Source organism: Clinocottus analis, unplaced genomic scaffold (assembly GCF_023055335.1).
Source record: "Clinocottus analis isolate CAN_PGR_092001 unplaced genomic scaffold, fCliAna1.0.p SCAF_29, whole genome shotgun sequence".
Lineage (NCBI taxonomy): Eukaryota > Metazoa > Chordata > Actinopteri > Perciformes > Cottidae > Clinocottus > Clinocottus analis.
The window spans coordinates 2625882-2652439 of NW_027176031.1; positions in this window are offsets into that span (position 1 = coordinate 2625882).

Sequence of the window (26558 nt, forward strand, 5' to 3'; positions counted from 1 at the left end):
TAACCTTTACCAATACATTATTAATGTAACTAAGACAATAGAAGTACCACAGCAAACCTAACTCATGATGGTTCCCTTTACCCAATCGACTTGTTTTTGTGCATAAAGCCTATTAAACTCATTTGTGATCAGTAATTTGTTATGGTTTTGGAAAATTCAGACAAATCAAATAATGCTGTCAAAAGTTGCACCTGATTAGATAATGGTTAGGACTATTTTTCTGATATTAATAATACAAATAATTTAGATGTTTAAATACCATTACAATGTGCTTTATACAAAACATAATTTACAGAAATACAATACAAAAAAAAACCTTTGAATTACCATGCAAGCATGAGAAAAATACACTTTAAAAAAGAGTATGATTTTGATACGTTGGTTTCTCAATATCTAGAGTAAAGCACACTGCAAATAAAGATTAGAAATAAAAATAACCCTAAAAATTAGAAAAGAAATTATGCGAAAGCCTTTAATTTTCTTTTAAGACCAAGCTCTTAGGGCCGAGGAACCCGAACAGCACACGCTTGGTCCTCTTCAGTCCTGTGAGGTTACAGTCAGCAGGTCCTGCCTGAGGATCTCAGGCTGCACAGGCTGGTAAGGGACAGCAAGCCTCACATGCACTTGGGGGGCCATGAAGGGATTTAAAAGTCATGAGTGTGTGTATATATATATATATATATATATATATATATATATATATATATATATATATATATATATATATATATATATATATGAGGTGTGATTTTCAATTTAAAAAAATGAAATAATCAGTCTTTATTAGAAAATATGTAAATCTCAAACAGACTAGCTTTGCTTATCAAAGGATGTGTCTGAAGAGACAATTTTGCCTCCCTAATATCTTTCTTTTTCACATAAGTGGAATGAAAAGATCCAAAATACACTGTTAAGTGTTTATTTTACTACTTTGTCGATTTACATATCTAGATTTCTCCATTCACCAAAACTTAAGATTAGATAATGCCTAATTTGCATATTTAACTTTCATAAAACTGTTAGTAACAAAATAAATCTTCATGCACGTAATCAGCAGGGGATGTTTAATGGTCTGATCAGGTGCACATATATATATATATATATATATATATATATATATATATATATATATATATATATATATATATATAGGTATATATATATATATATATATATATATATATATATATATATATAGATATATACACTATAGTATATTCAAAATATATTTTTCGAATACATATCTTCAATGACATTTTTCTCTAAATTAATGTTTTTCCAGCACATACACCAAACGTTCCAGTTTCATTCCTATCGGACTTCTGACTGTTTTTACAGAGGGGTTTGTTCTTACATCATTATGAGCCTGGTTTATACAAAACATTATTAAAAGCCAAATAGATTTTCTTAAGGCTGTTGACAGTATTGATTCCCTCTGTAAACACACTTTGAATTTTGTGCATCAACACAATTTTTAACCTGGCTTGTTCAGGATTTCTGTTCTGGAAATGTATGTAAATGAACTTATTTTCACAAGATAATGTATAATTTTCACATTTAAACATACAATTTCAGAAAACTTATACAACAATAATTGCCCTAGTGCACGTAATCAACAGACAGTTTTATGGTTATGTATTGGTTTACATATTGACCTTATAACATACCTCTACAGTTTGACTGCTTTTATATATCAGAGAGCTCGGTCTTCACGCCTCAGCAGTTTGCGAAGTGAGGCTTTACCAATGTGGGTCAGATTTGGTAAATTGCTGGCAGATGTGTATTGTTTTGGAGAGAGTCCAAAGTTACTACATCTCAGAGCCATTTTTTACGAAGTTACCTCGCTTCACTGCAATTAATGTAATGGTGTGTTGTTCAGGTTGACATGTCCTGTTGGGCGGGGTGCCAGGAGGATGACTGATCAAAGTCTCGCTGTGGCCTGCACCCTGGGCCATCTGAGCCGTTTCATCATATTAATATCCTGCTGCACTGTGACCAAACATTTGATCACATCTACATCTACATTGTGCCAGAACATCACAGACAAGCAGGCTATTTCTGTCACACAGGCCCCATTATGGAACATGACTTAATTCTCCTTGACACAAAGCCAATTCAGAGAGTGATTGTTTCACAGGTCCATCCTCTCTTCCATTGAAGGGTAGTAGTAGTGGGGGTGGAGGGTTATTAGGAATGGGAAGATATAGCTGTCAGCCCGCATGGAGGGAGGAAGAGGACACAGTACAGCCCATCACTTCTGCTCCCTGAGAGACTTATTACACAGGCAGGCCAGGGCGAGAGCTGGTAATTAATTTGGAGAGAGATGATATTGGTTTTGATGCACAAGAGACTGACAATAATGGCTGTATAGAGCATGTGCTACACACATGCTCTATACATGTGTATAAAAACCATAAAATATCTGAGAGCGATGGAGCTGAAGGAAGCGGAGGTGCAATGACAGAAGCACCTTAGCTTTGGCTCAGCTAACAACAAAGCTCCTCGATAGCCCATGGCGATGGATATTTATGACTCCTCTCTTGTCCTGTGCCGTTCATATACTCATCTCCAATCTCTCGCTCCCTTCTCTTTTTCTTTCGCACCTATCCATATCTGCAGCCCTTGCGCTCCCTCTCTTTTTCTAACATGACTGTGTCATCACAAGCAGCTTTTTCTTTCTTTAGTAATGACACTCTTCTCCGTGTGGCAAATTATTAATGTTGCAGGATGGAAATAGGCCTGTTTTCCATCAGTTCATCCATTAAGAAAGCTTCCTGACTAGGGGAGCACAGAATCTCTGCTTTTTACTCATGCAAATCCAATGTTTGTGTCACAACAGAGAACAGATTAAATAATAATAAAATTGGATCAGGCAAGATAATGGATTTTAAATATTACATTAAAGCTTTCAGGATGTTCTGGACAAAGGTATGTCTGAAAAACATTAATGATTTTCTGAAAACCCTTTGGCGTGAAAAAAAGCTGATGACATGTTTGGATCAAATTTGCTTATATGTTTGCCAGTGTTCAGCAGATTTCAAAATGAAATGATTGGCCTCAAATCAGTTTCCTGGGTCCTGTCATTCTTTTACCAATGCAGTCAAGTCATTTAAGTAACACTTTGTATGGGGTCAGTCGACAGTAAGAGACAATTAGAGTCTGTTAAATCCCTAATCACTTGCAGTGAATATTAAAAAGACATGTACTATTGGAAGGTTAAGAGAACAAAGATGCTTTTATTATACAATAATTTTGGTTTATCACTGTGAAAACCTAATCAACAAAAAAAGATTCTTGCTTTTGATAACACTGATTATATATCCAGTTTGTGCCCTTATCGACATGCAGCCTAGCTTGACTCACACTTCTTGGACGTACATCCTACAATGTCTCCGTTTCACTCAATTTCTAACTGCAGCTCTTTTCCTCCTGGGGATCTCATGAAGAGCTTTAAAAGTCATGAGTAGTATACAGTATACTTTATAACATCCAGCCAAAAATGTGTTGACTTTGGACTTCAATCCATTTTGACTGCTTCTTGCATTTTCAGGTTTTATAGGGATAGCTATTGGATCCACCTAAAATGCTTGAAATGACACTGTGGTCATACATCCAGCATGTATCCAGCAAGATCTAAAAACTTGATTCAAATAGAGACTGTTAAAAAGTGGACGGTCATCATGACATGAACCACTGGTTTGAAGACTACGGTTTTGAAACCTAGAGATTGGTATTTTGACCAGTCCCATCTGCCAGGTTAATAGAAATAGAATAGTTTCTCAGCATGCACATGGGGAAAAAAGTCCAGCAGACATCCAGGACAGGTCCGCAACTCCTCACACGCGCTTACCTCTGTTGCTTTCATGTTTAAATGAAAGCCAGAGGCTTACTTGTCTGATTAATTGACCTGATTTCACATGCTCCAGAGGGACATATACTCAAACTGTACTTCGCACAATTTAAATTCAGTCCCAAACCTTCTCCTCTTCTGTCTCTGTCTCTTTCTCCTGCCATGTCATTCTTTTCTTTTCTAAATTGTGCATCTAAGACTGGGCCCATAGTGGCAGTGAAACTAGGTCCTGGGCTTCAAATAGCAGCCGTTGTATCCCAGGGGCCCTCAGCCGAGAAAAGGCCAAGAGAAGCAGAGAGAGACACACACAAGGGGAGAGGAAGTGAAAGATAGAGGGCGAATTGTTTGATGAAAATTAATATTTGTCATTTGGTGCAGCAGACAATACCCTGTGGACACCTACAATACGGCGAGCATTGTTTGAATCCATTTTCTTTTGAAGATATCACAGCGTACCTATGTCTCCAGCACAGTCGGGAGAATTTGGGTACTGTGTGTGTCTGTGTGTGTGTGTGTGTGTGTGTGTGTGTGTGTGTGTGTGTGTGTGTGTGTTTGTGCGTGTGTGTGTGTGTGTGTGTGTGTGCTGCACGTCTCCTTTGATGTGCTCTGGGACTGCTGGCTATTTCCCACTTTGTTTCAGTCCTCTACCAGGACCTGATTGGTCCCCATGCTGTGTGGTGTCATGTGTGGTAGCTTTTGTGTGCGAGTGGTTTAATGACCTTGACGAGGGCAAACACAGAAGAAACTGCCTCATTTCCTTCTCACCGTCCGTTCTCTCGCTGCCCCAGAACTCGTCGTCCTTCCGTCATTTCTCATTCTGCCACCAAACTAAAGCAATCTTTTGAGGTAAGATCTCTGGTACATATTCAAGTATTCTATTTGTGAAGGTGGACAAATAACTGTGGAGGTTGTCGGCACTGTTGATTTCAGCATGTGACTTTTGAGTTATTCTGACAAAGAATACGCCAAGAAAAATAACTATGAAACCAAACCAAAGACATATAAAAGCACATAACATGTGACACATTGACATCAATACTGAAAACTGTGTTAAAGAAACAAAGAGACGTTAAAGTTCTACATGTTTGTGTTTTCCAAGCTGTAGCGTTTTCATAGATCCAAGAATGACCTGTGATCGCCAGGAAAACTTAATCTATGAACATTTAAGATATAAGCGTCAATTTCAATAGTATTATTATTAGGTATTCAAGCTAAGACAGGACCCTGCAGGAGCCACACTATCTGTATACTGTTATTGTATGACCATTCTCATGGTTGTGGTGGGTGAATAGATAAATTAGATAGATTTTATGTTTTTAGCCTCAGTTTGGTTTAGACAACACAACTTTGTTGAGATTATGCACAGCGCTTTACACACCGGAAGCACAAAGCCACATTCGCCATCTGCGCTGGTGTTGTTAATAAAGTTATTGGCTTCTGTCATCTGGGCGCTGATAGCGTATGCCTTTATAGTTTATAACAGTCAAACATTGTATGGTTGCATCCTCACAAAATTTAGTTTTCTGCAGCATTTTCTGTTTTATATCATTTGAATGGGAATCTTTTTTCTTTTTTTAACTTTTTACAGTGGGCTCTGGAGATGTGTGTTCACTATATTAGACATAAAAGATTGACCAAAAAGAACATAATAAATTGTCAGATTCATTCATGATGACAATACACTTTACTGCCCTAATCACAATTGACCAACCCCACGTGATATTACCAATAATCCACACTCAATTGTGTGACAGGTTTTTTTGTTTTACACATTTCCTAAAATAAAAATGATTTGTTTATGTTTCGTTGTCAGATTACATTAATAAGTAATCATGTATTAAGAAGAAATTGGTGACATTATTCATGTTCGGTCGGATGAGGTAGCAGCAAAGTATTCTAAATAATGAATGAGAGCACATCTCATGAAATAAATATAAAAGCCTATATGGCAGAGGAAATGAGAGACCTTTAGTATGCGTTCCGGCTAGCCCGTGAGAGCCCAAATCGACGGCCAGACAGAAGCAGCTGAATCCCAAGCGTAATGTGAAAGGTTTGCAGTTGCATGTTTACACAATAGCCTTTTCAAATTGTTTTGCTCACTTTCCTGAAATGTTAAGAATTCTGGAGTTCTTATTTTTTTTCGTAGACTCTAAAATGTCTGTGAAATGCTTGTGAGATGAGTTAGGCTGGTTTGAATGACTTTTCCCCATTTACTAATACGAGATTAACATTACTGCTCTGCTGGATCCATTCAATAGACATGGATTGCAGTGGACATTTACACTTGACACAGCAGGAGAAGCACAATAACATTAATGAAGGCTTTGGTCCATTTTTCGGTGTCCCAGTAAATCCATGTCATTCAGCCGGCGTTGCACACTACCAGAGCTCTGAATGCATCCATCGTTAATATTATTAATTACACTGGTGAAGAAGGCCTTTTAAAAATGTTTTGAATTATTATTGTTCCTGTTGAAAGTGAAAAACGAGTATTAGCTTTCATCACATGAAGTTTTTTTCAAATACTATATCTATTTCTATTTGTGCAGCTAAACATCCCATAATGACAGCCTGCCTCAGAATCACCAATAGCATAGAAGCCTTTTGAACAGGGGTTGCCGTGGAGACCACAGCGGTGCCACTGGCAACAGCAGCCCCTTGCTCGTTCCGGCTGACATTCAGACAAGCCCCTCTAGCACAGTACAAAACCACACACTGACTCCCACATGTGCTGTATAGACACGCTTCCTTGACTATATATACACAGCCCGGGACACATGCACATACAGCTGGATCAATGACACCGTCTGACCCGGCCCTGCATTATTAATGATGTGGCTGCAGCTTTGTGAGACCTGCAGACTCAGCAGGAGGCAAACACTTGTGTCTAATAGACCCAACACAGCACATTCACACCGTTTGCCCAATAAGAATACCCTGCTTTTATGTCCCAAACAGTCTCATTTCCATGGCAATATTCATTGTGTCACATGTCATCTAGTTGTCACTTCAATGTAAGATTCATTTTGTCATTTCGAGGGATGAATGTGGGCTGTTTTTAACGAAGCGTTGGAGGATGAATGTGACAGCACTGTCAACAGCACTGTTAAGCGGACGCATATCCAATTCGATGCAAATTCTTTCTTTTTTTTCCTTCTTTTACGAGCCTCTGTGTCATGTTCAATGCGTCTTATTGTTGATAAGTAAATCGGATCATGGAATAATAATCTATGCAGCGGCATTGAGAAAATACAACAAGATGCTTCACAAGTACGCATGAAGTGAGAAAATGGATAAAGAAATGGGGAGAGACACAGATTAGCATTAGTTGGGAGATGAAAACCGGGAGTGAATCAAGGCAACAAAAGCTTCCATTTACAGTGACGATGCAGCTCCCATCTGCAGCTGTTTGGCACCAATGGATCACTGCATTCGTCTGGATTCAGTGCCAAATTACTGCGAGGTATTTTCAATCCTATTCACGCAGGGCAATCGTAGTGGGAGGGTGGGAGTGGGACTGACCATATTTAAATTTAAATTGGCTCTATAAAGTGATTGAGGACTGAACTTTCGATCAAAAAATACAAATAGTGGACACTCTCTAAGAATCCTCTTAACTCTAACGAAAGGAGCACTACGTTTCTGTCTCCTTCATCTCTAAATACAGTTGCGAGCCGAGTGACTGCTTATGCTGCTGGAACACCAACGACATACACTAGTCATGTTGAGTCCCAAGAAAGGGTAACTTGAAATGTTTACTAAGACTAAAAGTTATGACAGAAGAAGTCATTTGACATTGAGACATCGCAGACCTTGTGTTAAAAACACTACTTAAACCCCTTTACCATTAAGTCCAGTAAACAGGACATGTTTGTTTAATGGTTGCTCAAGAATCATATGATACCACGCTTTGCATTAGCTTCCAAACTCAAATCTGAAAAAGCCTTCGAAAGACAGTGTTAACGCGAGGCAGATGACCCTACAAGATTTTACATAAACACATCTCATTATTTTCTTTCTAAAACAACATTTGATCTTCAAACGCTGTTTATCGTCACAGGGAGAGTAAGCTCACCCTTTTCACCCAAATGATTTGTGTGTGTTGGCATTGTCATTGGTCCAGACAGCAGTGAGCATCATTTTAGTGTCTCTTTCCTCGACCATAGTACAAACGTAGTACATTAAGTTTGGAGAAATTTGCATTTTACTAACACACATTGTAGAATTTTGGCAAAATAAAGTCCCTAAAAAGGAAAAGCCATTATATAAAAGGCAAAATGTGTGACAGCATTTATCTGTGAAGATTTAAACATTTAAAAAGTATAATAAATAGTACATTTTACATGTCAATGGAAAGAAGCACAGACACAAACATGTTTTGAGGTTCTTAACCGATCTAGCTTTAAAGTCCAACTCTGGCGTAACGCTTAATAACATAAGACACGTTAAATCAAGAGAGTGCAATGAGGGCTTTCAACCCCAAATAAATGTAAAGGCAAATCATAATACAGTCGTCCCTCGCTATAACATGGTTCACCTTTCGCGGACTCGCTGTTTCGCGGATTTTTTTTTGTTGCTTTTTTTTTTTACAGCGTGCAGTATGAACGCGCATTGTGTTCTGCATATATGTGTCCCTCATTAAGCTAAGAGTCTGTACCGTACACCTTGTCAATCAGTCTCCTCCATGCAGTGTCTCCCGCACAGGACAGAATACGTCCGGATAAAAAGTCAGTGGAGCGGCTCCCAGACGAAGAGGTACAGGTCAGAGGACCTCGTAGATTGATCATTAAAATGAAATTTGTTAAACGTGTTCGGGCTTATTTTTTTAAATCCGCGAAACTTTGAGAGTGTTTAAATAAGATAGAAATGTGAGAAAATGTTAATGTCTGTCTGAGAAAAGCGTATAAAAGTGTGTGCTTAGGGGTTTTACAGCCTTAAAACATGTATAATAATGGTAAAAAAATAAAGCTCACTACTTCGCGGATTTCGTCTATCACGGGTTATTTTTGGAACGTATCCCCGTGATAAACGAGGGACCACTGTATCTATAACTGATTAATCATTACTATTTGTACTGCATAAATAGGTTGAGCACAAGAACAGTGACACAAAGTTGTTCCTCAGGCTAGCTGTGAACCATATGTTCTACTGCAGTGTTAGTAAAACAAAATTGAGTATGTTATGTGTTCGGATTTCACCTGTTGGAGCAGGTGAAAATTCTTCTTATGTAAAAGGTGTTGTTCCAAAACAACACCTTTAAGGAGATAAGGTGAAGACGGTTCTGTGTGAGCTTCAAAAGTGAAAAAAAGATCAATGCTTATCCTGAGCCTTAATGAACATATGGTGAGAAAGGTAGAGAAGGGGGAGGGCTAAAGAAAATAATAATCACTTTGAAGCTGTGCTGTCATGCAAGCAAGCTACAGCTAACACCTGTACAGTTAAGTTAATTTAAGGAATAGCAAGACAAAGGCATCTTAAATGTTGCCTCCAGTTTTACTAATGTCAGGAATTTTCTAATTCTAAATGTAGGGACTGTAATGGTCAATGGGAGTGGTCATTGCCCAACATCTTTGGGCCTGCAGTGTATCATTAAATTCATGTAAAAGTGGATGAAAAATAACTGAATAATCTAAATACAGGGAACTTTATTCAACCCTTATACATTTGTAATTATGACATTCCGCCTATTATATGTCTAAAAAATTTACTTTTGTCTGTATTATTTTGCTCCTATTTTCAGGGTGAATGTATTTTTTTTTTAAATCTGGAAAGTATTTGTCATTACAGGGTGTAAAAACTGAAAAGTGTAAAAACTGAAAAGTAAAGAAACATATTTTAGATTAAGAACACTGGACTTTTGAGTTTACAGAGATTAAATTTAACCTATTTTACATTTTTTCAAACAGTTGTGTTTGAGTGTTCGCTCATGTCCAGATGTTCTCGAGATTTATTTATGTCCCTGAAGCACTTCCTGTCCAGCTGAACAGAACCCAACTTTGACTCCTTACACATCATGGGAGTGTTTTTATGGCAGATAGTACACTTCTGTTCTTTTCCCAGTGTCCTTCTTTTGGTTTGTAGAAGACAGGAAAGTGGCCTTCAGTGAGGGGTTTAGGTGGGCCAGCCAGTGGCAGAACTCTTCACATCACTCAAAAGCTACCCTCCCCCACAGGAAAGCTTGCGTTCCGAATTCGTTGGAATTTCATTGATAAAGTAAATATTCGAAGAGTTACAGTACTTTGAGTTTTGTATGTTGCTTCTTGTCGCTGGCGACATGGTCCGTACTAGAAGTTTAAAAATAAAGCATGCTTTTTGAAATTATTTAATAACTTTTGAAAGTTATTTCATTTCTGTTAAATTGCTTGTAGAAGGACACGTGCCAGGGTCACTGTGTAGGATTTAGGTGTCTCTATTGGGATGAATAGAATGGCATATTATCCCTGTTTTCATCAACGTGTAATCACATGAAAAGAATGAATGTGTTTTCTTTACCTTAAAATGACTCATTACTATGGAGTAAGCCCTGCTGGTTGAAATATGCAACCTCACCACCAGATGCCTCTTCATCCTACACGCAGATCCTTTAATTAAATCATGCTTTTATAACTTATAAATATAGGGTTAGAGCTACAGATTTGGTCGTTGAACTGTATCATGCTTCAGGCTTTCAGACTTAAAAGTTGTGATCACACACACACACACACACACACACACACACACACACACACACACACACACACACACACACACACACACACACACACACTTATTGAAGACACAATGAGAAGATCAAGTGCTGCTGTACATTCACATGTGCTTCATTTTATGTGAGTCAGCTGCTGTACAATGACCGTTTGCTTGTCGTTACCCACTAAGTAGTGCATTTCTGAAGATGAACATGTCAGCCATATGATATCATTGTGTTAATTGGACATGCAACAGCTCAGTAATATCCAGCCAGAGTGCTGGGAGGCTGCATGTTGCGCCATGTCTCACTGAGATCATGATGACAGGAAACGGACGCCTCCGACCAAGACCTGTCTTACAGCCAGCGCACATTACCATCATCCCGATGCTTTAATAGTCAGGTGATTTCATGCATGTGTTTGTACATGTGTAAAAGCATGTCTGGGGGTGGAGGCTGTCTAGTCAGGGTCATTGCTGTTGGTCAAGGCCTGATTGGATGTATGCATGGATGAATAATATCACTTAATATCACAATCAAGGTCACCATGTGTCTGGTCGGATGTTGCACTAATTAATATGCATTCAACAGTGACTCATGTTACTGCATGTGAAACAGATAATCTGTAGTGACAGACATACAGAGATTCATCAAACTGCTGCTTTCATTTATAGGTCTTAAACAAATAACCGACACAAAGCGACAGTCAGAGACCAGCTTGTGAAAAAAGGGGACATTAGGTTGTTTTTTTTTCTCCTCAGGGGTAACTGGAGTCCAAGACCAAAGCTCAAAGGAGAGTGAATACTTGGTTATGTCAGGTGGCCAAGGCGGAGTGGGGGTTAGATCCCCAGCTCGGCATTTCAAAGTGTCCATGGGTAAGATGCTGAACTGGCTGGAATGTGTGTAGAGATTAAAAGATGTGTAAATAAATTGACCTAACTCCTGTTATTTATAGGAATTATTTTGACCCAAACCAAAATAGTTTTCTAAGTCAGTTTTTCGAAGTCACAGAGGAGCACCTACAGCAGCAGACTGTTAGCACCATGATGCACCACAGAGCGCCACATGAAGCCATTTCTTCCTGTGGCATTGAGCCCATACAACTCATCTACCTCATGCAGAGACATGGGCCGCTAGGGCGGATCTCGCCTCTGCTCTTTTTGTTTGATCTCTCTCTCTTTAATTACTGGCTCTCCTTGGATTACAATCATTGCAGCTCTCAGGGTTTCCATAATGGAACATAATGTGTATTCTGAATTGAGCTTAATATTTAATATTTTACATACAGCGCTATATGTCACTTCTTATACATATCTACAGTATGATCTTTACCATTTACTTGTTTACATGTTAGCCATTGTGTATTTGTCAGATTGACATCTTACAAAAATAACAAATGTATTATAGTTTTTACTCTATATATGCATTTATTCATAAATTGTATTGCAGCAATTTCCCTCCGGAAAAATCAAGTTCAATCTTAACGTAGTTTAGCTGCTCGGCTTGTGGCGTTGTGCTCCCCTTTAGCTTTCTTATCTTGTTTGTGATAGTTGGTGTATGCACAGTCAAGAGGCAGGAAATGGAAAGATGCTCAGATGTAAGGACATTGGGATTATGTTCCACCAATGGCTGAAAATGTCATCCTCTAAACAACTAAAAGAGTTCTTGAATAACTGGTGTCAATTATGGTTAAAGTTGTTCATCAGGAGCAGAGATATTGTGTGCACATCAGTATGTGCCCACATACTGATGCACACACGCAAAACAACATCCCTCTGCAGCACATTCAATCTTTCAAACACCGATGGTGACAAACGAAGCCGGTGATAGCACTCACAAAGTCCTACCTTTCATCATGAAGACTCTGAGTGAGTCTGAGTCACGTCCTCAGTGTAATGAGTCATATGGCACAAAATGCATTCATCAACATGCATCAGTACTCCAGAAGTTCTCACCCAGTGCGTTTGAATTGATGTCAGAGTTGACACATGTATTACTTGACATTCAGTTCTCTAATGTATTTACTTTCGGTCCCCCTGGTGAGCTTGTTGGCCTCGAGACTTTCAGGTAGACTGAAGTATTCATTCATTCTCACTGGCACTCTTCTCTTTACCTTTTTACATTTTGTAGAATGACCGTGAAGTCTATAAATGCAGATGCATTCAAAGTCCATACAGTAAAGCCAACCTCCCTGCCAGGATGAGATTAGTTTGAGCAGACTCAGCTGGAAATCGTCTGCGTGTGGAGGATACAGAGATGTATGTCTGAACACACAAATTAACGTCTCTTTAGGGCTGGGCAAAGTTAAAAAAAATAAATAAACTGATTAATCGCATGAGTTTTCTGCAATTAATCATGATTAGTCACATGCGCCAAATTCAATAATGAAGTAAAAACTAATGTACTGCACGCTTTTATTTTAAAGTAATGTTATCAGAACAATATAACAGGCACTGTGGAGCAACAGCAAGTTAACATACATACATATATAGTTTATAAATATAACAGGTACTGTTCAGTAATAAGGGTCCCTGTGAGGGACAAACCAATCCTTCTTTGGTCCATGTTCAGTCTGTGGCTTACCTTAAAGATGTACGTTAGAAACCAGCGATTAATTAACTTTATCCAAAAGCAATAAGAGCTTTGCATGTTTTCCAGTTCAGTTCAGTTGTTCATACTCAGTGAGAAAAGTCCAGTCTGTGTTGGCTTGAACAAGAGCACTGAACATCTTTGATGTGAGGAAAGTTCTCCTCTTTGAGAAAAGAGTAAAGATCCAGAAGTGATCCTGACTTAAAAGTGCTCTGCTGTAGTGGATCAGACCGCGGGGTCAGGAGTTTTGCGCATGCGTAATTAACTTTCAATCTGGACGCGGACGCTGCTGGTAGACTGTCCGCCTGTGAGCGCTTTGTGAGGCGAAGCTGCTTATTGCAATACTCGCTGTTTGTTGAGAACAGAAACTACATAACAATATGTGCTTTCACGTCAGGCTCAATTCGTCAACACTGCCTGTCGCCGAGGCTTCGGAAGCGCGCACGCTCACCTAAATGGCCTTCAAAGTAAAAGCAGTGTTGCCATATTGCATTCATGGTGTTTATCTTATTTATTTATTTTTCATGTTTAATTGACCTCACGCAGGCCGGACTGGGAAAGCTGTAAGACACCCAGGTCTGAACTACGCTGTCTGTAGAGATTTAAAGCGATAAAACCCTCCCAATGCAAAAAAAATAAAAAATAACCGTGCAAAAATAAACAAACATGCAGTTAACGCATGATCAAATAGTTAACGGCGGTAAAGGATTGCCAGATTAACACTGAGTTAACCTCGTTAATCTGCCCAGCCCTACTTTTCTTATTTTGTGAGGTATCTATTTATTAATTAAAAAGACATTCTCACTTTACTCTTGCATTATGCCACAAAGCTGTCAACTCCTGATTTATATTGTTTTGTGATGATTCAATGTATTGTATACATTTGTGTCTTTTATGCTCATTCAGTATTTAATAATACAACATGAAACACTCTTACGAAGCTTTGCTTTTGGTTTTATTCTAAAGGCCCTGTGTGTAAGATGTAGTGGCATCTCGTGGTGAATTGGAGATTGCAACAAACTAAATACTCTGGGCGACTGTGGCTCAGTGGTAAAACAGCGTTGTCTTTCAATCAGAGCATTGGTCGTTTGATCTCCACTAGTCCATGTTAATGTATCCTTGGGAAAGACCTTTAACCCCAAATGTCTCCGGTAGCTGTGCCTACTGTGTATGAATGGGTATGATTATCAGTTACTCCAGATGGCAGGTGGCTCCTTGCATGGTGGCTCCTCCCATCAGTGTATGAATGGGTGTGAATAGATGAATGGTGACATGTAGTGTTAAAGACCTTTGAGTGGTAGAAAAGAAAAAGAAAAAAGAAAAGATAAATCTATACCATTCCTCTGTTCAGCCCTCTCTTTCCAAGTGTGTTTGAGAACTATGGTGGCCTTCAGGTAGAGATAGTTAGGACTTTTAGGATTTTAGTTGAACTAAATGCTACTCTTATTAATACTTTGCTCTTCTACATGATTAAATAATCGCTTTTAAAAACAAATAGATTTTTTTGTATTGAAACTCCATGGAAGATGACCCTATGTAGACATAAATGCCTTTTTCTAAGCTAACGAAAAAACAACAATATTTAGTTTTGAAGTGATTATAGAAAATAGTTATAAATATTATGTTCCATTTCTGACAATGGATCCCACTAAATGTTACACATTGTATCCTGAAGGTGTCATACTTTCAGCCAGCTTAAGGATCCTGATGCTGCGTTCACACAAAGCGTGAATATTCGCGATGTGTAACTCGCATCAGTTTACTCGCTCAACAATAATGCTGCGTTCATAGCAAACGGGAGCGTGGCTTATCTCGGTAAAGACAGTCTCCGTTTCTGCCATCCACCATGGAAATAACCACTACTTCTTTTTTATACTTGTTGTGTAAATTCCACATACATCGTGTCTGGGTTTATAATATTATCCGTAGTCCCACAACAGTGTCTGAATGACGGCCGCTATCATCGCTACTTTAGGGGAACTGGCAGCAGTTTGATTCAGCAACGGCAGGGCGGCGGTGAGAACGGGCTTCTTAACCTTTGATTGGCTTACGCAACTTAGCGTCACACAAATTTGCGCCACATCAAACGCCTGGTGGAAAATTTGCTTTTTCGCAACCATTCGCGTCTGTGCATTGACTTTGCATGTAATCTACAACGCTTTTGGTATGAACGGAGCAAGAGAAGCAGAAGGCTTATTTTAGGAACATTTTGTACCTGAATCAACACTGTTATAACTGTAATAACAATATTCTATGTTAAACCATATCTCTGTACAAATCAAGTTTCTTTGCTGTTGTCTGGTTCCCTTGCTCGCAGTGAGAAGGTCATGTCAAAGAAGATGAATCATGCTCCTGTGACTGCTGCTGACATTCTGCTTCCATTGCCCTGCTAAAAAATAAATACAGAAAGGAAGAGTCAAAGTGGGATACATTTGACCTCACTCACTCAAACATATATTCATATGTAATTTTAAGGCCTGCTTTTACTGTGAGGCAATAGCTCTTAGTGTATAACTAGTGTGTCCTTTATGCATTAAGGTGCAAATTACGAGTGGGAGAGTTGGAACTACTTGTCTTGTCACAGACCTGCAGATAACCTTTGCTTTTCCACACTCATGATATGTCCCTCAGTGTTAGTGAGATAGCCATTTATTCATTTAACGCTGCTGATTAACGTGACCTCAAGTGTCAAAAAAGAATCTTTTATAGCTTCAGGTGTATTTTTTTCATGTATTTCTACAGTGGCACACACTGAGCTTGGCCAACATGATTCTGAGCTCTACTTTGGCTGAAAGCTTGCAATGTAGACTTTTTTTATTAGTCCTGTTAAGCATCGGTCCACAACCTTTTTTGCGCCACGAAATTGTTTTGTTGAAGACAATATTTTCATGGACCGGCCTTAATGATGTGGGCGATAAAAATGACGTAATAAAATGATCTGACCGACAATAATAATGTGCATACAAATACAACTCACCATTACGCCGAATTAGTGGGAGCCTTGAGCTTGATTCTCTGCAAGGAGCCGGCACAGGATGATGGGAGACAACGACACCCGACTTGTGTTATTTATATCTGGTCTACTCGGTAACTTAAACCTTACCGGAAAAGTTAAAACATACTTTTAAGTTTCATTTTTGGGGTGAAACGCATTACGTGAGTCAAGTCTCTGGTGTGACGGTCTGACTGTACCCTGGACCTTCTCTAAAGTTTATCAATGCTGCCACTCAACATAATCCATCCAATTATATTTTCTTCATAAATGTGTTTGAAAATGCTTAAACTGCAATTTTTATTGATACAAAAAACTATTATATTATCTGCATATTATCTCAAATAATGTTTCACTATATTTTCTTGGGGTGACCCTTAATAATGAACTATTTGACCATTCAATTTAAGGAGTGCCAATCTCGTAGTCCTGGAAGTCCAATCGTCTCCTTGTCTGGATGTGGTATTCAAAATTGTGAGACCATCGAAGTGGCAGTCTCAGAAAGGCTTCATTAATCAGAGCATCAGAACATATTGTATTATAAAATCAATTTGTGTGCCAAGCTAAGAAGACACATTGTTTCAGCTCTTTGGTCTGGTGTTGAAAAAATGGAGGGGTCAAAAACGAGAATATGGCTCAATGAGCAAAACATAAAACACACTCAAGATTTGAATATCAGTCTATTACAACCAAGACTTGTACCATGTACTTTCCTAGTCCTAATTTCAACATTGCTGCAGGCTGTTGTATCAACATCTATTCCATGTCAAATCATTGCTAAGCTGTTACTTAGTCTCTCATATGTGCCGTTGTGCCATCTAATTCATATCTGAGTTACTCCAAATACTGCAAAGCTTGAGAGCTGCACTATGGAAGATTGCAGACATTTGAGAGCGGCGGTTGTAATATTTTGTCATTTCACATTAAACGCTGTGGTTTGAGATCATGGTTGCAGTCAAGTCAAATTAATGCCAGGCAGCTCAAGAAGCAATATGATCTTTCTACATCATAGGACTGATATTTTCTGTTTAATTTCAACACAATGGCTGCTGTTATTCTGGGACAGCTTTTGAATATTAAATTTCAAAGCACAGCCATCTCCCACTGAGGCTGAGCTGCTCGAATTAAATCAACGGTGTTTCAGTGTTCACATTCTTTTCTGTGCTCTCTGATAACACTCCTAATTTAGCACTCGTCAAAGTGTTTTATCTTTAGTGACCAATCATGCGTCGTCTGTTTTAATTTTCAGCCCCATTGTGATAGTGTAAGATCCATTTCACAGAGCTAAACATTTAGAGATGGAGGGATGAGAGAAAGAAAGTGAGGAGGAGAGGGATGGAAAATAATTTCTGTTTCAGAAGCAGCAACCTATTGTGCACCCTTCATTTCCAATTGTAGGGTATTTGTATTGTCGGCCCGAGTACAGAATATATTGTAATATGTGTATTGGTATGTATTAGGAGAATTAATAATAGCATGTAACAAGAGAAAGTTATGCTTAAGATGAATGTGCCACTCTGCATCATGCATGACTGTGCTACACATTACTATATTTATTATATGTATTTAGAGCATAAAAATCATCACACTGTAAAACAAAAATATCAAAAAAAGAAATGACAGTATCCAACAGCTAGTCTGTTTGATTTACAAGGTAAGTGCAGTGCAAAAACCCCAACTTCATTTGTGGATCAAGCTACTGCAACTGAATTACTGAACTTTCTCTCTTGAGAATAATTGCAAATTAATTGACCACGATTAAAAGATACCATAATATAGTATATATTTCACTATAATATGTAATGACATTTGACGTCACTTTATAAAATGACCAGGTCACACCTCAAACTTTACAGCCTCAAACTAATAAAAAGAATTCCGAGATCTCTAAATATCAAAGTTTTTTTCAACCGAATTGGCATATTTCTTTGATCAACAAGACCATTGTTAAATTAACTGCTTCTAGCAGCAGCAACCAGCATTTAATTAGTATTCCTTGATGCTGTTGTTACAAAGTTTAATATTTATATTTCATTATTTATTGAAAAGATGTATCTCCATTCACCAAAAGGATGGAAGTCACTCTGTTACCACCTACCACCAAGCCGCTCTCTGCGGCTGTGGTCTCAGCTCTGTCTTGCTGTCCAACACTGGAACAGATGCCCTATTGTAACTTTACACTATTGTCGACCTCGCTCCTTCTTTTTCTCCCCGTCTTTCTTTGCCACCCTCCTTCTCCTTCTGTTCGCCCTGTTCTCTTGTAAGCCTTTAATGGTTATTAGCTGTGCCGCGCTGAATGTGTCCCTGTGTCTCCTCTCTCACCGGGAGTACAAGTGCTGTCACTGAACTCAGTCTTGCACTGTTAACGGAGCTATTGATTCAACTCAGATGAATGGTTGGGATACAGTAGGGGAATGTGGTTTAGTGTGTGTGTGGTGTGTGTGTGTGTGTGTGTGTGTGGTGTGTGTGTGTGTGTGTGTGTGTGTGTGTGTGTGTGTGTGTGTGTGTGTGTGGATGCCTGACTGGACTCCTATTACTGATGACGGAGCGATATGTGACAGGGTTCTGGCTCCAACATAGTGCTTGTTTCTTGACCCAGAGATATGTTTGATAATGCACACACAGAGGGACACAATGCATTTACCCTTCTAGATGCCCATTGAGGGAGGACCAGCACAAAGGTTTATAGTACAATGGTCTCTAGAGCTCCTTGAGCCACTTTTCAATGCCCAACTTTACCCCCTCAGATGTATTGGTTTACTGCGTTTACTGCACTGTGTAGCTGTGAACCGTAGACCAAATGTACATCTGACTGAATTACCATGTTGTTGTTAGTGTGGTTGTCCTTTACCTTCCACTCGAAGGCACAAAGCACAGTCTGCTATATGATCTGGAGAATAATAAATTGTGTGATTAACGAGGAAAAAGTAGAAATTTCATACCATATGTGTGTTATTTTTTGTGGTATCTGTCCAGCCCCTCCTCCACTGTGATTGGACGGCTTTTACCCAAGACTTTTCCACTCCACCACAATACACGTCAAGCATGCTTCGCTCAGTGCAGAATACATGTTCAGCACATTGTCATTCCAAGCTTTTGTAGCATAAAGTCCAATTGCAGCGCTATTCTTGCAAAGACTTAAAAGAAATACGCTGGTCTCGGAAAAACATTTTCACTGAATTTCACCAGACACTCAGGCTAACTTTGGAATGGTCCCTGCGGGTGACAAGACACCTCTAGGCACCATGTTGGCTGCTCCTGCATTACATCATGCTTTGGAAATGGCAGTGGCTAAAGACCTGATTGTTTTTTAATTAGCCTTGAATATTGTTTTCCAAAAAATTATATATATATATATATATATATATATATATATATTTTTAAGTCACATTCTCCAACTACGGTTATCTCATGTTGATGCTTCGATAAAACTGTGTTTTTGGACAGGTTTGAGTAACAATTAGAAATTAGAAACAGATAGCAACTGAGAATGAAGAAAGGCAAGTGTAGAGTGAAAGTAAAAGGTTACTAACAAGAAATGACCAAAGACGGTAAGTGTATAGTAAGAGTTAATGCAGATACCTAATTGTCCATAATGACTGAAGAAAGAAAAAGAAAAACAAGATGTAAGGTCAAGTGTAGAGTGCAAGTTAAGACAGACATACTGTACAAGACAAATGTTTCAAGTAAAACTAAAGACAAATGAACAAAGAAAAAAGATGTAAAGCGTACATTAATAAAAGTTAAGTACAAGAAACAAAGACAATAGGTAGAGTTAAGAACAGTTAAGGCAGTGACCTAACCTAAGACCTGTAATAGTTACAAATATTATGTTAAAGAGTATGTTATGTTAAATAATGTTTAAGAATATGTAAAGAATAAATACATATGAGTATGTAAAGAATAAATACATATGAGTATGTAAAGAGCATTAAATGTACAAAGTAAAACAATGTTAATACTGTACATGACAAAATGCATGGTTTATTAAACATCTCAATGTTTACTGTTGCTGAATGGTTGATGTTGGTATGTTCAACATGATGAATGGGGCATTTTTATGCCTCAGCTATTTAGGGAAGTTTGTGAAAATTGCTAGCCTATTTGACATTAACTGGTAACCATGAAATGCCTCAATTCAATTCAGTCCAGAAGAGCAGGTACCTGTAGGGTATGTGAAGAGTGTTTCTATGTCTTTCGGCGCATGCTCCGCACACGCATCTGCTTCACTCTTCTGGGCTAAGCCCAGAATGTGTCAAAATCCTAGAGATGCTCCTGGGAAATGGTGATCAGTAATGTAGCGTTTGTACATGATCATTCTCAAAGAATCTTTTGGCTTGCATCGTTGAAGAAATTTTTTTCAAGCTGGCCTAAAAAAACTATTTATTAGATGTTATTACAATTTATGAAATGTGATTTAAGAAACCTTTCATAATGGCTAACTAACATTTATAGTTGCAGATTACATATTACATTTTGCTGATGGCTTAATAGATCATAAGTATTTTTAAATGGTTAAGCGGCATGTGTGATAAATGAACCATTGATGAAGACATAAGATACTCCTACACATTTACAATGGGCACCTTTTCAGAAAGTGTTCCCACTTCATGGTTTTGTAGCTGCAAGGCAGCTATTGGTTCACATTAATCTGAATACATTAAGTAAATCAAGTCGTAGAAATGTAAGTCTGGCTTTGGTTAGGCAATTGCTCACAGTGAACGTAATTTCCGAGTGTTGGTTTGTGGTAATGCATTGCAGACCTTTCAAATCAATTTTCACCTACAGCAACACTACAACTTTATCATCACCAACAGCATTCTGCTGCTTACACAGGACGTGTACGAGCATCTCACTGTTTGTGGCTGTCGGTTTGTCATTTGGGTCTAGTTAGGGTTTGTCACAACGCAGATCTGTTGACAGAAAGCCACTCACAGTGGAGAGGCCCTTGGGCTCTCGGCACTGTGGGACCAGATGTCAAACTGCCATTATGAGCTAGCTCCACTGTAAAACATCTAAAGATGGGACGAATAATAATTGCCTCGTTAATTAGCTGGCCTCACATCCTAATGAGGCTCTTGGTGTATACTAAAGTCCAACGCACTTGAAAGGTCAACCAGTTTTGTGTGTACCTGTAAAATTAGGAAAGGTGCTTTATTAGAGCTAACGAGATACGAGTCATTCATAAAGACTGTTGTTTCTAGTACAATGAATGGTCACAAAAAAAGAGATAATCTACCTGATTTTGCCCCCTAGCTTGTCTGTACTTTATATTCCAGTGAGTAGGAAATGGTGCTTTGCCATCTTCTGCTTGTTAGGGCAGTAAGAATCTCTGCAAGGTGATCCTTAAAAAATAAGTCCTGAGCCCTCGTTAAAAGAATACGTTGACATTCACACATTTAAGAGTGTGATATCTCATCACCGGGCCTGTCCCTTTATGTGGCCAAATGGCTGCGGTATTACAGCACAAGAGAAGAGGAATGGCATGTTGACATTGTTGCATTTGTCATGGAAACCTTCAGGCGCTCCTAACCACATGCTAGCTTATCATCTCACAGCTCGGTGGAAATGAGAAATGTTGACTGGGAATTGTAAGAACCTCAAGCAGAAGGACACATTTTTTAATCCAGAGCTTGGCAAAGGAAACTGACTGGCTAAAATTTTGAGTCAGCATGATAAGGAGGCTGTTGCATGATGAGGAATCCTCATCATGCACAGCCTTCGGACATCCAAGCTCTCGCTCAGACGCCCATCTCTCTGTTTATATTCCATGGACTCTCCTGCACCTCAAACACTATCTTAACAGTATTATCCCCCTTTCATGTAAAATCTCATTAAATTAGTTAGCCAACAGTGTTTCTTACCATCCATTTGCCAGATGTTTTTAGTACGTTTTCATTACCTCTCTTCAGACCTCTAAACTTTTTCCTGCCAGAACATTGTGGGAGCTGGGCATCGAATGGCTGTCCTTTGCTGTGAGGTTATTGATGAGCTGCTAATGAAAGGCCCATTAAAGACGAGCAAATTGATCCACCGAGGGCTTGATGACAGTATCATTGCAACGGGGACACAATAGAGGAAGACACGAGGCTGAAGAGCAAGGATAGAATAATAATTGTGGCCACAATCCTGTTTTTTATATGTTTAGGTAATATCTGTGCAACTGTTGTTCTTTTTTTTTTTTTTACTAATCTCACATTTAAATGCAAATGTCATTACATGTAAAGTGACTAACACAGAATTAATATACATGTATAATGTCCTAGTTTACAGTGATTAATTCTAAACTGATTTCTGTCTGTCCCATAATTGGTCTTTTGGAGGAACCTCTGCTTCTGACCTGTTCTCTTGTTATGTCACAGAAATGACCATGACCTCTTGACAGCACATTACCAGGTTTCACAGAAACTATTAAACATCTTAACAACAAAACTAATGTTAGGTTCAGAAAAAAAAACATCATAGTTGGTCTTAAAATTAGTACATGAACTAAGTTAAATACGTAAATGCGTCAAAAACATGTGTCCATAACTCAACAATCTTTTAGGTCACAAACACTGGTCTCCTGGTTGAGAGTCCTGTGTTTGTTGGACCGCCTCTGCCGTACTCTGTCTCACTGCTCAAACTACATCACTAGCTCTGAGCGTTGCATATTCACATGGATGTGTTTAATTCACATATCCACCACAACAAAGGATCCTAATTTACTCTCATTTGCATAGTTTTTGTGGCGCTGAGACACTGGCTTTGAAATTAGCTCGCACATTCTAATGCTTAAACGAGAATTAGGCTTCTTGTGTGTTTCAGCCCACACAGTCTGGAAATAGTTATTGATAATTCACATTTTTGGTACATTCCTTTGTAACATGAAAAGAGTAGGTCTAGTTCCTTATCTCCCGGCCAACATAAGAAGAGATAAAATATAAAATAAATACATTTCTGTCACGTGAAATCCCTTGCAGGCTTTAAAGTTAATTCTCCAACTGGACTTCGTGGTTGCATTAATGCAGCTCCTTGTGCTGTTTTAAGGCTGGCCAGGTTTCGATCTGAAAGCCTGCTTGCAGACTGCAGCCGTCTCTGTAATGTGCTGCATTCACACTGCCCTCTACCTTTGCAATCTTCACAGGGTCTGGTGCAACGAAGCATCCTCACAGAATTATTCTGATCACGACTCTTGCTGCTGGAAATGATTGAATTGGGAACAACTGGTGTGGGTAGAAATGGCAGTTCAGCAGCAGAGATCTACACAGCTATGTATGTTATTCAGTACATTTAATCATGCACATGGAAGTTTTATGGGTTGAAGAAAATACAGATAAACATACTTTGACTGTACCTGTTGTGTGATACAGACTGAATGTATTATTACACCACATCTCATACAGCTGTGAGCAGCACATGTCCTAATGAATGTGTTATCGTGGAACAGTGTACCAATGTCCTACCTTGCTTTGCATGTGAACAGATTGCTGTAAAATTGCCAAAAAGTACAATCTAAGTCTTGGTCTTCTCTCCCTTTCACCTTTCAGAAATAATGACATCACCTAAAACCTCTAATGAAAAAATGAAATTGAGTCCTGTAGTTTTTTTCTCTGGTCTGAAAGAGATTATTTGGTTTTCTCGACCGCAGCAGACAAAATGAAACGTCCACACCTGCAGGCCGAGATTTACTTTTGACGGAAGATCATCACTAAAAAAATATTCATTAAAGAACACATATGAAAAAAATGTCTTATAGCAAAATATATAGGATATATCACTACACAAATAAATGTATAGACGCACCTAAGGCATAGAGATTAGAAAAAAAATCCCATTAGAGCACATTTGAAAAGGTGCACACTTTAAGGCTCTTTTAGACCACCTCCCTTCACAGTTCCCATTATCACTGGACTACCACAATCATTTTCTTTCAGACATATCCAGTGTCCAACCTGTAACAAGGAGATGTGAGTTTACTGTGTGACTCACTCTTCACAGCTCTGCAGAGATTTGGATTTCAGAGCCAGATTACTGAGACATTATTACATGGCTGTTTATCAAACCTGTTCATGTCCCAAGAGAAAATTAAATTCATCAAAAGATAAAAAATATGTTTTTTTTACGAACTTCTAAAAGTAATCTGAAAAAAAAGTAACTCCAAGGTATAGATATGAATCCTAGCTATTTACATTGCTCTATAATAAAACAAGATGTAGTCCTTAATGTGCAGGAGGACCACTTTTGTGCAGGTGACAATCCGGTATTCTTTACTTTAATTCAACCTTTTTATTCTGCACGTTTACACAATTATAACGTGTTTACTATATTGCCTTTCATTATCTGTTCATAAATGGATATACAATTTACTTCAATGATATCAGCTGATTGAATGTGTGTTATCAGCTGTTATCAGGCTCAAAGATAAATGGTTTAGAAGAGGCCTGCTACACTGACTAGTAGGTTTAGAAGGCTGTTATCCTCTCCTCACATGGCTGAGCACCAATAGAAGAAGAGGACCTCTGGTGGCTGAAGCAATTATGACGGTAGAAAAGAAGAAAGTCAGGTGACTTGATGTAAGGAGTATAGAGAGAAAGTTGGGGTGGATGGTTGCGTCAAACAAACACAAGACTTTCACGCAGGACAACGCTGTTTGTGTTCCATATAAAACCAAAAGTCAACGTTGACTTGTTTTACTGTACTTTTGTAATGTAACTTACGTATGACAAGTCTTCTTACAAAGTTACTAAACATTCTTAACGAGAGTACATATTCTAGCACAAACCACCACTGCTGACAATTACATTAATACATGTGTTTATGTACTGAAAATGTAAGAAAACTTGAGATTGTTAGGGAGGAATAAAACATTTATCAAATATTGAAATGTTATTTTTACTTCACTTGTAAGCAATTAGTTTTTCTTTTTGAGTTAACCCTTAGTAGGACTGCTGTTTTCTTTAGGAGAATGGTTACGTGAACGGAGCGTGACGATAAAACCCAATCCAGCTAACATGGGTGTCGTTTTCAAATGTCTCTTCCAGACTATATCCCAAACCCTGACTTTTAAAACTGGAACAGCGACAGAAATGTTTTTTAACTTCTCCATCTCAGGCTTTCTAAAATAACAGAGTAGTGTAAAAGATATGCCCTTGAAAATAAAAATGTATTATTGTGGATGTGGCTGCAGTTTATGTAGCATCATATCATAAGCCTCAACTGCTATATGTTGCGCCTTCACCAAAGTTTCTGAAGGCTTTTATCAATTAAAATGGTTGACTGGAGAAGAAAAACAAACAAGTAATAATCCTAACGAATATACTTTCACAATGGCACACATAAACTGAGAGCACGATGGCATTTTAATTTATTTCCACAATGAATATACATGTGCGTACAATACTGTGGCAACAATGTATGTGTGTATGTATTTGTGAGTGAGGGAGAGAGAGAGATTTTTTTTTTGATTTTTAGAAAACCTTTCTTTTACTTAAAACATAACGAACAACGAACATTGACAAAACAAACAAATAACACAAAGAAAACCTGAAATAAAAATGGTATGCTCTTTCACACACGTTCACTTCATTCACTCCATGTCATTGTCCCGTCCACCGTGTGGAGGTCTATGAGTCTGCTCTGTCTCTTTAAACACGGCCCAGAGGCCCCGTCCAGCTTCAGCATTAATCCTTATCCGGAGAAAAGGATCTGTAATGTCAGGAGCCTCCTCTCCTCCTCCTCCGTACTCCTGTGACATCTTCACCTCGTCTTCCTTCGGTCTCCTTGTCCCTCCGCTCCGGATCCTCCCGCTCTGCTGGATGGACTCCAGCCCGAGCCCAGAAGAGTGGTGGTTCTGGAGGGGTGCAGTGTGGTCAGACCCGGTGCTGCTCTGGATGTTCAAACAGCTCCATAGCCCAGCGTTCATATCTGTGGAATCTTTAACGTTAGTCATTCTCATCATTCACTGTCTATGTTTTGTTTTCCGTCCATCTCCCCAATCATTTTCTTTATTTTGAGGACTTCCACCATTGTGAAGCTTTTGGTCTTCTTGGTCAGATGTGTCCTTAAAACGTCAATGATCTTCTCCTGATCAGAGAAATATTCTGCTAACCTCTGTTTCCATCCATACTTTTTTAATCTCCGTAAGAAGTCTTTTATTCTCCTCACACTGTACTCATCAGTGCTCTTACGGCCGCCCGGCCTGACGGCCTCTGACTCGCTGCCAGCAGCAGAGGCCTCCTCCCTGCTGGACTCTTCCTCTGCTATTGCTCGGCTTCCCCAACTCGTGCTCACTGTCACTTCTTTGGCCTGTGGGTTTCCCATACTCCTTGTCTTCCTCTCCAGCTGAGGGGCCTTCAGCGCCTCCTCATCCTCCTTTATGTCTACCTCACTGCCCGTCACCCCGACTGCCTCCACCACTTTTACACTCCCACACTTTTCTTTTTCTTTCACTATTTTCTGTA